Source organism: Mugil cephalus, chromosome 4 (assembly GCF_022458985.1).
Source record: "Mugil cephalus isolate CIBA_MC_2020 chromosome 4, CIBA_Mcephalus_1.1, whole genome shotgun sequence".
NCBI classification, from domain to species: Eukaryota; Metazoa; Chordata; class Actinopteri; order Mugiliformes; family Mugilidae; genus Mugil; species Mugil cephalus.
This window is the reverse complement of record NC_061773.1, coordinates 29,586,733-29,602,230: the sequence shown is the minus strand read 5'-3', so window position 1 is coordinate 29,602,230 and position 15,498 is coordinate 29,586,733. Positions and strand designations below refer to the sequence as shown.

Sequence of the window (15,498 nt, the reverse complement as noted above, 5' to 3'; positions counted from 1 at the left end):
ACATCCATCTGCGCACAAAAAGAAGCTTGCGGTATTTGAATTACCGTAACTGACTGATGGAGACGCAAACAACTGTGAGTTACGGTAATTCAAAATCGGCCTCTTTGACGGATCCTTCAGGCTTCAAATGATGAATAAAAAGATAAATCATTCGTGCATGCACCACTAATATTGTTAATACATCAGGAGCGTCATCAATGGCCAAGACAATCAAATGAATTGTAGTTCTATAAGTTCAGACTATTGGTATGTTAAAAGTATAGACTATTACTTTGAAAACACTTGAAATTTGACAATAAATGATGTAGAAATGTACGTACGTTGTTGATTTTATTTACATCAGGGTACACTATTTCAAGTGACATTAGGTTGGGACCTAGTAACTGAACCTCTTTGAGTTTTAATTGAATCCCCCTGGTCTAAGATCCAAAGTGTGGGCCACGTTATCAAGGTTGACAAAGATTCATCTCGATGCAGCATTTGTCTGAGACAAGTTTTGTCCTAAGGAAGGTAACGCCAGCAACATCATGAAGTAACACACTAATAATATAAACCTGAAGGAGTCGCTGTCATTGTCTGCTTAGACGCGGCAAAAGTTCGTCCACCAAACGCTACTGAGTGCAGCGCCATGCCAGCGGCACCGGCTTCTTTTCTGAATCTTTTAACATCTTGTAAAGTCTTGATTTTTTACTCTAAATTATGTTGTAGTGTCAATAAGAGTATTGATAAATATCGGTATCGATAAGGAGTATTGGTATTGGTATCGATAAAATCATAATGATACACATCCCTACTGATCTGTAGGTGGAGCCGTGCACTGGAAACGAACAACAAGGCAGCGTTGGGATTTAAAAAAACGAAAAAAATTTAATGCAGATTTGTCCGTGGAAACATATGCATCAATGTACATGTATATCTTGTAGTTTGATCGTAGTTTGTGTGTTTTCTCCAGCCAGGTTCCTGCTCCGCATTGTACACAGAAGTTTACACAGAGAAACAAACAGATGTGTGCGATACATGTGTGTTTCTGTGCGCATATATCGACTCTCGCCTCTACATCGTCTCCCAGTCTCATGAAAAATAAACACACTGAGCCAAAGTAGGTCACAAACGAGATGCAGGATGTCTGGCACGCTAGACGCACAACACACACACACACAACAAACTGGGGCTGCTTCAGCTTCAAAAAGACCACCTGAGAAAAGACAGGAAGCCACGGGAGCGAGAGGGAGTCGGCGCCGGCGAGTGGAACTGTCAAACTGACGCCTTCAGACGGATTCTTTTTATTTCTTTTATTCTCTGCACAGGTCAAGTGTTTGTGTGTCTGTGTGTGTTTTAAACCCACCGCACTGTGTTGTTGTGTGCACTGGAGTGTACATTTGTGCTTGGTTGCATGAGTGGATGCATTTGCTTTTTTATCCCTGAGTCTGTGTGTGTGTGTGAGTGTGTGTGTGTGTGTGTGTGTGTGTGTGTGGAAGCAGGGGAGAAAGATGCAAATACAGAACATATGAATTATTGAAATCTCTCAGATGTTTCTGCACAGGCTTAAAACCCCCGACCCTCCCCCAGTCACTCACATACATAGGACCACACACACACACACACACACACACACACACACACACACTGAGTTAAGCCTGTCCTTGTAGAAATGGACTCGGGGGAATAAACCATGAATCAGCCATGCATGAGGTCAGCACTGAGATAAAGTGTGTGTATGTGTGTTTCCTTGTTTTACTCATGTTGCGGGGATTCAACGTTGGAGATAATAATTACTATAATTTTTATATTTTATTTATTTATTTTCTTAAGAATCATATTATATTACTGGTTTCTGGCGATTCGCATTTAATTTATATTTATATTTTTCTTTGTATAGTTATTGTTCCTTGTACATCCAAAAAAGCATTGAATAAAGTCAGCTGGACTTGTAGACTGACCTTATTCAACGCTTTTTTGGATATACATGACCTGGATGACTGAGAACCTTCACAGACATACGTTCCTTGTATATAACTAAAAGGAAAATACTAAGTTATTCAATGATCCTGATATTGCAAGAAAAATATCACTATCTGTATCGGTATCGGCGATACTAGCCCTGTATTTACTAGGTTTCGGATCGATATCAAAATTCCCAATATCGCCCACCCCTAAAACCCATGGTGGACAGTCAGGTAGGAGGAGGCTGAGGAGGAGCTAACGAGGAGGCTGAGGAGGAGCTGAGGAGGAGCTAATGAGGAGGTTGAGGAGGAGCTGAGGAGGAGCTGAGGAGCTAACGTGAAAGGCTGAGGAGGAGACTGAAGAGGATCTCAGTAGGAGCTAACAAGGAGGCTGAGGAGGAGCTGAGGAGGAGCTAACGTGAAAGGCTGAGGAGGAGACTGAGGAGGAGCTAACGTAAAAGGCTGAGGAGAAGCTGAGGAGGAGGCTCAAAAAAAAAAAAAAAAAAAACGTTGTCACACTGATGATTATTTCCCTCCTTCAGAAACATGAGCTGAACTCTCCGTCTGTGATGTTTCCGGACCTAAAGCCCTGACGCCTTAATGCTCATCAGCCACTGGAGTCTTTCATTTCAGAACACGTCTAGGGAGAATTGACCAAATAGTGAAAGAGAGAGTCTGCACATGAATATAAAACAGAAAGAGATGGAGATGGAGAAACTGTAGCTGGAGCAAGAATAGAAAGGAGGAGAATAAACAGGCGTTGTCTGAATACACTTCACGGCCGTGTGGTAAATTACTACCGCGCTGGATTTGATCACCAGGTGTGAAGGTCTGATTTATTCTGGCCGGCAACAACTCATTCCTTAAAGCCTTAAAGCCGACTGATTTAAATCATGCGAAGACGTCAAGGATGACCTGAGAGTAGAAGGAGGCGATAATGTCTCCAAGTCAAGACCCTGCCCTCCTTTTTTATCGTCACCATGGACTTCCCTTTATTTTATTTTCTAGCCTCTACATGTGTTGCTGTATATATGTTGCATCTTCATTCACTCACATGGACTGAGTTATTGATTATTATTATTATTATTATTATTATTATTATTATTATTATTATTATTATTGGTACATAGATACACTTTCTAAATTTGTTCATATGTTTTGTTTTTTCATTTAAAAAAAGACCCAGTTTCTGACCTCACTTCCTGTTTACCCTCAAAAAAACAAATAAAAACAAATAAAAACAAATAAAAACTATCCTTTTAGCCGCTATCCTCCAGACTCCCAGGGCACCAAATCTGATCCGTAGCTAATAGCATTACCTCCACTCTGTCTGCAGCATCTCTCTCCTGCTGCAGGATTTCAAGGCACAGTTTACAGTAACACAACTCAGCATGAGGTCAGCGTGTGAAAGCTCAGCAGTGTCACAATTCAGAAACGTGCAAACATGGACTAATCATTTATCATGAGCAGAGATGCTCATTGCGCAGAGATTAAGCAGACACACCTACTGTATGTGATCTGTGAAACTAGTGCTATATTTAAATTATTACTACTATGTTACATTCAATATTAATACACTTTTACACTTTTTTTTCACTTTTTTTATTTCAATCTAAGCCTCCTGTACACAGTAGGCCCCGCCCCTATCGCTGTTGAGCCAATCACAAGGTTGAATATTACTATATTACTACTATATTACAAACTACTACTTTCAAATTCAAAATTCAAATCTTCATCAGGGTCAAGAATGAATGAACAAAACTTCAAAAATGGTCTATTTTCATTTTCTAATAATAAAAAGTAAAAAGAGAGAAACAAACACGCCTGTTTCATGTTGTGTGACCGGAACCTGTCGTTTTCAAAGTAAAAGCACATAAATGCCTCGAATTTCAATTTTAAGTTTTGAATTTTAAAATGAAAATTAAATAACCACCATTTTTTGATTTTAATTTCGCTTTTCTGAAAGAAAAATCCAACGACCCAAACATACACGAACCGTACATGGTAGCTTATAACAATATGGTAGCACAACCAGTGTAACTAATGGTGTTTTTAAAGGGGCCCTGTGTCGAACCTGGTAATGACGCACACTCATTGTTAGAACACATCTGACTGCAGTGCACACGTTTACAGCCAGGTTACGTTAGTTAGTGCGAGGTACAGGCACAACAACATGGAGGGTAAAAACACAGCGCTGACACGAATACTGAGGAAAAAGAGTCTAAACAGAAACCGACATGAAGACACTGTTCCCAGTAACAAAGGTAAAAGATGAGCAGAGGAAATCTGCTCTAAGTGTGGCTCTACTCAATAAAATAGTTTGAATCACTGTTTAAGAAAAACAGCTTTGCTTCTGTTCTGTTTTTAAAAAAATCTGTTTGTGTGTTTTTTACTTTGACTAGAAAGTAAATAAGTGCAATAAAAGACTAAAACCATCGTCATCGTTGGCTCCTCTCTCATCAGGACACGTTGGAGAATCAAATCAGGCTCCAAATGAAATGAAATCATTTCAAATGTTTTATTTTTATTTCATCACGGAGCAGAGTAAAGAGTAGAAATACAGCTCTGACATGAATGAATGTGCTCACGCTCACACAGGGAGAAAGACCCAAACCTGGACTCTAACCTGGACCTCCTCCCTGGGAGGTGTCAGAGCGAACCACAGAGACACCGAGCCACCGGCCCTTAATTCTGCAGAACTTTAATCTTCCATGTAATTTACAAATTTGCAAAAAGACGAAACAGACAAAGTCCTGTTTAGGAATTACTCAAAGTAGAATCTGAAGTTTCTGTCACTACAGTCAGAATCTCTCTAAGTGGTTTAGTTCTGGAGGAATCAAAGATGGAACACAGTTAAAAAATAACAAGTCGTTGTGTTGGTTGAATCCTATAATGACTTTTATCAATGAAACCAGAAGAAAATGACGTATTGCATCAAACACAGCTGGAGTCCAGAGCTCTGATTGGTTCATGGAGACGCTGCTAAATAAACCACCAGAGGAACCACGGAGGGTTAAAACTTCTACAAACACTGATCATGAATGGAGACTTTAGTTTTAGAGTAGAGACACGTTGGTTTAACATGGAGGTCTATGGAGAGGACTCAGTGGTGGAGCCTCTAGTGGACGGTGGAGGAACTGCAGCCTGTTCCACTTCTTGTGTCAGATTCTTTTTCAGACTCGGGACATTTGCTCAGAAATGTTGAAATAAAATGTTTCCTGCCCAGAATCCACCTCAGCGTTTTAGTGTTTTAGTGTTTTAGGTTCATGTGTCTGGAACAATGATGTCATGGCATGGGGCGAGATAGATAGAGAGAGAGAGAGAGAGAGGGAGAGAGAGAGAGAGAGAGAGAGTGACATCACCACCAGTGAACGTTTGTCTGACGCCATCTCTATTTATAGACGAGAGGAGGAAGAGGAGGAGGAGGAGGGAGGGGAGAACAACAAAGATAAAAATCAGTTTTAAACTTTAGATCTTTACTTGGAACAAACTGACGGAGACAGAGAGAGGTCATTGTGAGCCACGAGTCCGTCCCACTCTGTCCCACTCTGTCCCACTCTGGTGATAATCACTGTAATTACCAGGACGGGCTAATGCTAGGATGCTACAGCTAACAGCTAATGATGCTGGAGCAGTTTACAGGGAGAGGAGACACAAAGAGCTGAGACGGAGACAGAGACAGAGACAGGAAGACAACGTCCTCCCTCCTTTAAAGCTTCAGTCCATGAGGTAATTTTAGACGCAGACGCCACTTTACCGAAACTCTGAGCCGATGTGACTGTCGACTATGAACCATGAAGCTGTTTATCAGATTCACAAAGATTCCCGGTGATACGGAGCCTCAGCGACGCTGCCGTCAAGTCTGGAGCTTTTCAGCTTCTCCCTCTAGTTTCTCATCTCATCTTTATTTATTTTTTTGTTTTTTGTCTTTGCTTCAGTTTGTCTGTTCTCTGTCAACAGACTTTTTAAATTAGAAAGTATAGTTACAGAACAGAACAGTTTGGGATAAAAGACAAAAGTTAATCACACTTTACACAGATCAGCATTGACTGAGATATTAGAATTAAACTGATGGAGAGATTAAGTAGAGACGCCACCTACTATATGGTTCTATATCACACTCAGCCTGGTGCTAATTATGAATGTACATAAAAACTACAAACTCAAAGTAAAAAGTGACAAAAAGTAAATATATATATAATTATTTTCATTATTATTTTCTTATTATTAACATTATTGATAATAATAAAATCTAACAAAATAAATTAGCAAATGAAAAAATGTCTCTGTTTCTTGAGACAGAGACATTTTAAAGAAGTATAAAATGTTAAATATCATGAATGAATTTATTTCAGCTTCACACGTCCTCGTCTCTGAACCCTGAGTCAGATTAAATCCAGGAGAAAATGAAGAGTGAAGACCAGCTTCACTGTGTCCAAGGCCGACGGATTTACATGGACTGGTTAACATTTATATGCTGTCAGAGTGTGTGTGTGTGTGTGTGTGTGTGTGTGTTGAAGAGAATGAAGTGAAAAAGAAAATGTCATCTTTTAAACTATCGGCTGATGGATGAGGACGGATGTGTGTCTGAACTTCGCCTGCCTCCACATGTTTATTCATTCCTGAGTGTGTGTGTGTGTGTGTGTGTGTGTGTGTGTTTTGACAGGTAAATGACAGTAGTGACCTTGTCATATTTATTTATGGCTACACACACACACACACACACATGCACAGACAAAAGCAGAAGCACAAAGCAATATGCGAGTCCATCCCGACACACACTGGCACGCACACACCAGCAAACACACAAACTCAGACACAAATAGAGCGGAAAACATGTGCTGCCTGCACACACAGGCCGGCCTGCCAAAACCACTTACACACACACACACACACACACACAGCCAGGCTTACAGCATGCACACACACACACACACACACACACACACACACACACACACACACACACACACACACACACACACACACACACACACACACTGACTGCGTCGGCTTGAGTCACAGTCTGGACGTGAGCGTAGCAAGAAATAGACGCACACTTGACTGGCAGACGCAAAACACACACAGAGACACAACATCAGACACACACACTGATTAAATTCAACGTGGAGGAGAAACAACCGGAGCCTCAGTGAATGAGAAGAAGCTTCAATCTGTCACAAACAAACACACACGTAGAATAGAAGTATCAGCCACAACATTATGACCACTGACAGGAGAAATGAATAATATTTAAACCATCATTTGAACCATCTTTGCTGTGTCGTTCATGGCTGTGGATGTTACTTAGACCCCCCCCCCCCCCCCCCCCCCCCCCCCCCACACACACACACACACCTGCACCAGGATGCAGCCTGACACAAACAAACTGGCCTCCAACATCCCACTAACAACATTCAACACCCTCAGAAAGGCCCGTGTCCATTCTCTGATGGCACCTGCACAATATCAGTAAGGTGGTCATAATGTTGTGGCTGATGGTGTCTCTCCGTATCATAACCATCTTATCTTCTTTTATAAGTCACATGAAGTGGAGGCTCTGGCAGAGAACCAGTCAGAGAGGAAACAGGCTAATGTGTTTCTGAAATAAGTCCCTGAACACGTTTAAATAATCCCAGACAAGTTTCAATCACTGACGCGATGTGAACGTTGGGACCATGAACGCTGATTTAAATCCTTCCAGCGGCTGAGACCCACGCTGCTTCCAAGCGGGAGATGCGCCGGAGTCACGTTACGAAGGCCGGCAGCAGACTGAGGCTCAGACACGAGTCTCCGACCAAACACAGCCGTGTGCATGAATACGTTCACTCTGAGCAGAGCGGCGTGGACTTCATCAGACGACGTCTCCGCTAACGTCCACGGTGATCCAGAGGACAGGACGGGAAGGAAATGAGGCTGCTGACACGTGCTATTTAGATATTTTCAGCACACGCTCATTAAACAGTGACGATATTTTAGAATTCACCCGACGCAGCTGTGATGACAGCTCGAGGGAAAACAGCGCCGCTCCAGCTCCTGAGCTGCTTCAACCAAAAGACGTGACAACCATCACAAGAGACAGTCCTCAGACAGACAGGAGGACAAGGAGACGGACACAAAGACTCAATGATGCAATAAAACTAAACGCACTCATTACAAAGGGACACTAGGTTTTATCTGAGATCAAGTCCCTGCATCGTTGATGCAAAGCTGACGTAAATATGTTGGATCAAATTCAGTGAGATGTAATTCATTTAGCTGGGGATGGACTTCCTGTCCTGATGTGTATCACTGCGGCGGCCATGTTGGTGATGCAATGAACAGAAGAAGAAATCAGGGAGCTACATCCATCCAGCCGGAGCTACATGTTTCTCATCTGTAGAGTTTCTTGATTCTAATTGGTGGAGTTTCAACGTTTGCATATTTATATGAGCCTTAAGCAGAGGTCTCTGCAAAATGTCTTCATCTTCTCATAATGACAATAAAGACTTTTGAATGTTGAGTTTCTTGTTTCTAATCTGTGTAGTTTCTTATTTCTGATCGGCCTGCGTGGCCCCATCAACATGCTACACGAACGTCGTTGATAATTCTGCACCTGCCTGTGGTTCTTTATATATAAATAACATCTATCAGCGCTTCCAGGCTCCGGCCTCTCCGTCCACACTGAACCATTTAAAACACGAAGCAGCTGTTTCACGTTATAAATGTGTTATTGTCTTTTATAATTCACAGGAAGCCACGGCTGTTACATAAAACAGACGCAGCACAACAAAAGAGGGTGAAAGGCTCAGCTGTCACATTTGTGCCGGCAGCCGGAGCTCAGCCCGTATTCAAATGCCAGTCTACCGACCAGAGAATATTTGAATGCCATAGCAGGATATGCAGATCACCTGCTGAGGGCTGAAGCACAAAGAGCCATGAGATGGATGAGACCTTTGGATCGCTGGTATCTGGAACTGACTGGCTCACAACACAATAACCGTCCTGACAGACGGCGCCTTTTATCTCTTCTTCTCCCACAGCAAAGCACGGGTGTCGGATGTTTCTCCGTTGTTGGTTCAGGTGTTACTGTTGTGCTTTGAGTAGGAATGGATTATTAGAAGAAACCTGCAGATTTACTCTTTAGATCCTGAGTGACGTTGGTGGCGTATCGCGTTTAACTAAAAGCAGATCTGCAGGGCGTCGATTAAAGACACATTCACCTCCATGACTGATTGAATTTAAGTTTGTCTTCATTTGATTTCTTTCTAAATGTGTCATTGCTGCGTTTCCATTCCCCCTAGAAACACACAAAACCAGTTCATCTGAATCCATCTTCATCAAAGTGACCAGAATTATGGGGATTATGGGAATTATGGGATATGACCAGAGTTACAGCTCATTCACTAAACACTTTTTAGTGGAAACACGGAGCAACTGGACTTTATCGGAATGTCACAAATATCACGTTTACTTAGAGAAAAACTGTGATGGAGGAAGGGAGGGAAATAAACCTCTGAGGAGAGTGTGTCCTCCACGCTGATCACGTTTGTTCTGGTTTCTTTCTGCTCACAACACTGAACAAGCAGTTTTCATGGTTTGTTGGCCGGAGCGTGTTCAGAGCTCCGGATCTCCACTGTTTGTGGATTTAGTTTCTTTTTCAGTGTAGTATGTTGCTGCTGTGAGTCACAGTAAGAGAGCTGGAGTTTTTTTGATCCCTTGTTTATCTACATTTGCAGCTGCATCTTTTCCTCTTCAGCTGAATCCCTGTGAGACTCAGGTCGGGATGAAGGGAGCGGACGTCAATGAAAAGCAGTTTGCAGTTTGAAACCCGCCCCGTAATGAAGCTCATGCTACAGCAGTTTAGGAGCGTCACTGACTTGTGCACTGATACTGTGAACTTTTTTACTCCTAGTAAACAATCAAAGCTGCATTTAGGTAAATTCACTCATTAGCTGCTTTAATACAGAGAGTTCAGAACAAAGTGACCAACCTGTTTTCAGACACATAACATAACATCTTTGTTTACCTCTAAATAATCCTAAAAGAACCATCTCTCTAAACCCTATTTTTAACATCTCCCAGACGTTAAAAATAATCCAGACATGAACTGTTCATGCTGCAGCGACCCTTCCCCTCTACTCGGGAACTATAAAACCTGACATGATTTAAAGGGTTAAAGACGACCACGGGCACATTGTCCGCATGTCTCGCGCTTCTATTTACAAAAGAGCAAACAGGATTTCAACCAATCCAATAGGCCACAAGCAGAGATCTGGTTTTTACTGGCTCACCCGCTGCTTAAATTAGCCTTGACTGGGTCATTTATACTGGACACTGACCTGGGAGAATAACACCGAGTGGAGCGCGGCGGAGATTCAGAAATCATGTGCGTCACGTGATGTGTAATTTGTGTGTCCATGCGTGGGACACTTTATGGGGGGACGGAACAGGTCGTCCCCTCTTCGCTGCCCCGGCCTTGACTCAGAGACCTGAAGAGGCAGCAGCGATCTCTGATTTCATGACAGTGAGACGATTCATCCTGCCGCCATATAAATATAAATCATGATGCATCTGCTTCTGCAGGATGAGAGCATGTGTGAAGGTCACAAGAACCAAAACATCATGATTTTATTATCATCGAATGAATATTTCTATGTGATGGATGTCGACTCCACGTCTCCACAGAATCAAACTTTCATTTACTAGCAGGGCTGTCAGATTTAATGTAGTAACTCTAATTCAACAGCACTAGGTTCAGACTCTGCTTTCTGTAGGAAGCGATGACCACACGTCGGTGTTACAGCCTGCAGCGTCCAAAATGCTTCCTGGCTAATGTTTCTCTCTGCGTTTACTGTGGATGTGAACTGAGTTATGAATAAATAGCGCTTCCAAATGAAGCACATGAATAAAAATATAAGGGATTCAATTTAATTAACTGGAGAAACTAGTATAACGTTGACCAAAACTAGCTAGCATTAGCATAAACCATTCAACATTAGCCTAACGCAGCAACATTAGTCTAAATAATGTGAGGCTAAACCAGAAAATGTTAACATGAACCAGCTAACATTAGTGTAGACTAGCCAATGTTAGCCTAAATGTTTGATTAATTAGGTTTGTGTAAACCTACTAAAATAAATCTAAACCAGCTAATGTCAACCCTAAACTTACCAACCTTAGCCTAAACCAGAGTAAATTTAGAGTAGACTAGCGAAAGTTAGCCTAACCCAGCTAACAGTAGCCTGAATAATGATAGCCTAATCCAGCTAACACACAGTAAATCCACACCAGCCAATTTTAAAGTTAAGTTGACAACTTTAGCCTAAACAAGCTAATTTAAATCTCTTTTTAACCAAGTCTTTTATCTTTTTATCTTATTTTTCTGTGTCTTGTACTTGAAGTATTTAAATGCTTTTGATGTTAGGTATTTTAAACCCTCTTACTTTGTATGGTGTCCTTGGGTGTTGTAAAAGGCGCCTATAAATAAAATGTATCATTATTATTATTATTATTATCATTATTATCATTATTATTATTATTATTATTATTATTATTATTATTATCATTATTATTATTATCCCAGCTAATCTCAACCTGAAGTAGCCAACTTTAGCCGTAGACAGTAAATGTTAACATAAACCAGCCAATGGCCCGACGCTCCAGGCCGCTGTCATCACAGAGGATCTGGTGGTAGGAACCCAAGAGGTGGATGATGTTTCCTTCAGGTGAACGAGTGTTTGGGTCACATCAACTATATCCTATAAACTACACTATTATATATCCTCACCACACCTGATCCCTTCCCGAGGTGAAAATCCCAGGAATAAAACAAGTCTTTTCATTCGTGCAACAATCGACCCAAATCATCCTGCACCTGCCCAGTGAAACAACACGCTCTGTCTTCATGACGTTATTTGCCTGAAAGCCACTTCAACCTGAAACGCTCTCTTTTAGCCGCCAGTCAGTCGCCTTCCTCTGTTTTTCCTGCTCATCTTTTTTCTCTTTCCATTCACATCTGCCCCACCCTCCTCTCGTCCTCCCTCTAATGTGATTTCCCAGCAGCCAGAGGCCTCATAAAGATCAGGAAATGGACAGATGATATCCACAGACACTCAGGGACGAGGGAAGAGGCTCTCGAGTTGAGGAGGCAAATTAAAGCAACTCTGCTGCTGCAAACTGAGCAAACACGGAGGAAAGATTTCATCCAGGGGGTAAAAGAGAGAGGAAGGAGCATGAGAGGGTTGACGGATCGTTTGCATAGTTATGTCTTCATGACAGAAAGAGGGTTAGACCAGAGAAAACGGATCCAGTAACTAAAAATTAATGAAAGTTGTAAAATTGTTAGCATGTTGCAGCAACGTCAAAGAACATCCTCCAAAAAAAAAAATAATAATAATAATAATTATTTGAACCCAAAAAAAACTCTTTGTTTATTCAAACCTAAAAAAGTCCAATACAGTGTAAATCATGGGCTCCACTCAAGTGTGACAGAAATGTCCTCATCCGTTCATGATAGTCTTCCTTCTTCATAAACATGACTCCAAAAACAAATCCTAAAAGTAGATAAAGATAGAACCTAATCAGAAATGAGCCAATGAGGAGATTAAATCAGAGTCCATGTGTCCAGGAGAGTTTCCATGAATGTGATGAGACTCAGGTCCTGGTTTAGTTTCTATAAATCAGGGATTTGTCTCATGTTTGTGCTGAAGTGTGTGATGACAACAGATCAAAGGAGCTTTGTGAGGAGCTCAGAAAAAGAGTTGTTGTTGCTCATCAGGCTGGAAAAGGTTCCACAACCATCTCTAAAGAGTCTGGAAGCCACAAATAATCCACAGAGAGTCAGACAGATTGAAGACGACTGTTCCCCTCCACAGGAGTGGTCCACCAACAAACATCACTCCATCATAGTGGGAGAGGAACCAGAGGAACCCAGGGGAACTTCTAAGCAGCTAAAGGCCTCTCTCACATTGGCTGATGTTCATGTTGATGAATCCACTCAACAACCAAAGACACTGCTCTCTGTCCACAAAGAACATCTGGGACAATGTTTAGTGGACAGATGAGACCAGAGTAGAATAGTTTGGTTTAAATTGGGATCGTCATGTTTGGAGATGAACCAACACTGCATTCCAGCATCAGAACCTCATCCCTCCATGAAACATGGGGGCGCTAATGTCCTGGTTTGGGCCTGTTCTGCTGCATCTGCTCATCATTGATGGACCAATGAACTGTGAATTCTACCAGTGAACTCTGAAAGAAAATGTCAGGACATGAGTCCATGAGCTGAATGTGAAGAGAAACTGGGTCATGGAGGAAGACAAGGAGCCCAAGAACACCAGTGGTTCTCCAGAAGAACCAGATGAATGTGTAGGAACAAGTCAAAGTCCTGACCTTCATCCAGTAGAAATGTTGGAGCATCAGTTGATGAGAGGAAACCACCAACACCTCACAACTCAGCTGGTTCTGTTTTGTGTGATTAACTGGAACCTCTTTGTCTACTTTCGGGATGTTTTGAGTCATTTTCATGAAGAAACGTAGCAGGTCATAAAGATATGTCTCGTGTAGTTGGCTCTTCTTCTATTTGTTGTATCATCCATAGAAGTGTAGGAACATTTGGATGATGCAGGAGCTTTGAAACAGCTGCATGTCGGACAGAGTTGGAATCACTTTTCTATTTGCTGTTTATCTTTGTATTCAGGCTCTTTCATGCTGTAACGTAATAGAAACAGAGAGTGACAGGTCGACATATGTAGAAGCAGCCGGCAGAGACTACTGGGGTCGAAGGAGCAGGAAGTAATGGACTCTTGATTGAATTAGATACTCCACGAAACCAGAGCAGTCATTACTATCCCACTGAGATCCTGACACAGCCACAGATAACAGGATCCATTAACCTGATTGGCTGCACGCTCATTAATCACTAGGCCTCATGAAAGGGTTAAAGCGTCTCTGTAGTTTGTGCTCATTGTTATTAGCTGCTGGTTTTATAGTTGGAGAATCACTGGAGGCTGTGAGCTGTGTTTATTATTCAGTCAGACAACGACGGCTCAATCTCTTCACTTTAAACTCAATCCAAATAAATAAATATGTCTTCTATCATATTAGATTCACTGGGTTTATTATTTTATTACCTTTTTATTTTGAGCCTTCTGTTATAAAAAAATAAATGTTTCTGTTCTAGTTCGACTCAAAACCGACGTCTTGACGTCTGTGTGTTTCTTCTATGAATCTCTATATGAATATATATTCTTTAGGTTATGATGTAAAGAATTAAATTAATTTGGAATAAATGAATGAAGATTTTAAGGTGACAATTGAATTGTTTAAAGAATCAGAGTTTAAAATGAGAAAAAAATTATACTTTTTTTTTACTACATTTGGATTCACTTATATACATATATAATGTAAAACGTCTGCAGTAAATTATATGTTTCTTAAATAAAGTAAATATTTATAGTGTGATACCAGTAACTGCATATATTCATAACACATTCTTAAAGATTTCCTTGAAAGACAAAAACAAAGACTCCAAGAAGGCGGCCATTTTGGAAATTGCTGCCAAAAGCTAGTGACTGCAGAGCCTGGATGAATCCACCAGTGACACATGCAGAGGAGACAAATGAAGACACCGAAGACAATCTGAGACACACACGGGTCGGGAAGGTCACACGGCGCCAATATGAACAGGAAATGAGCTCAGATTACAGAACTGCTCCATCACTTGACCCAGTGACCTCCTCCTCCTCCTCCTCCTCCTCCTCACTGATGCTCATACTCAAAATTAAAGGAGCTGGATAAAACATCTGGAATATGGTTCACACAGCAGCTGGGAAAATAAAATAAAATAAAATAAAATAAAATAAAATAAAATAAAATAAAATAAAATAAAATAAAATAAAATAAAAATCTTATTTGTGATGCATGGCCTGGCCCTGAGGAGTTAATCCCTTCAGCTTCCTGTCCTTCTTATCCAAACATCTGCCTCAATTCAGTCTCATTCTCATCATTTATATGATCTGAATACAACACATTTTCAAAGTAGGGACTCAAAGTTTACGTATTAAAAAAAAAAAAAATCCATCTGTGTGCACCAACCCTGACCCAGATCCAGATCCAGTTCCAGAACCAGAACCAGATCCAGTATTATACAAACTAATTGGCAACTCGGCAGAGAAAAATAATAAAGAATAAAAAAGATCCAGAGGCAAGAAAAGAGAGAGAGAGGCAGTAGATTGATGAGGAGATGACGAGGAGGATAAAAGCTGCAGAGAGACAAAGACAAAACACAGAAGGAAAAGAGACAGAAGGGAAGATGTTTAGAGACAGACCTGGAAAAAAAAAAACCCTGGAGCACAGTTAACTAACGCCATTTAAATAAAATAAAACATAAATAAAGACGTCCCAGTGTGTGTTTGGTGACTGATGAAGCAGAAACAAACTCTGCATCCTGGTTTTACTTTAAATATCATTTCTAGTTTATTCAAGTTTTTTAGTTTCTTTAGTTCTATTCTCACAGGGACAGTTTCATCTGGATAATTTGAAATAATGTCGGAAGTTCTCTGTGATCTTAATC

At 41.1% G+C, this 15,498-nt stretch overlaps 2 protein-coding genes across 5 annotated transcripts in view; one reads left to right on the top strand and one right to left on the bottom strand.

Moving 5' to 3' along the window:
- LOC125006460 (nuclear factor 7, ovary-like) overlaps positions 1–15,498 on the top strand; it is a 1,183,669-nt gene that overhangs the window by 492,865 nt on the left and 675,306 nt on the right. The window lies entirely within an intron of this gene.
- The window catches only part of LOC125006445 (poly(rC)-binding protein 3-like), a 100,215-nt gene that overhangs the window by 51,508 nt on the left and 33,209 nt on the right, over positions 1–15,498 (bottom strand). The window lies entirely within an intron of this gene.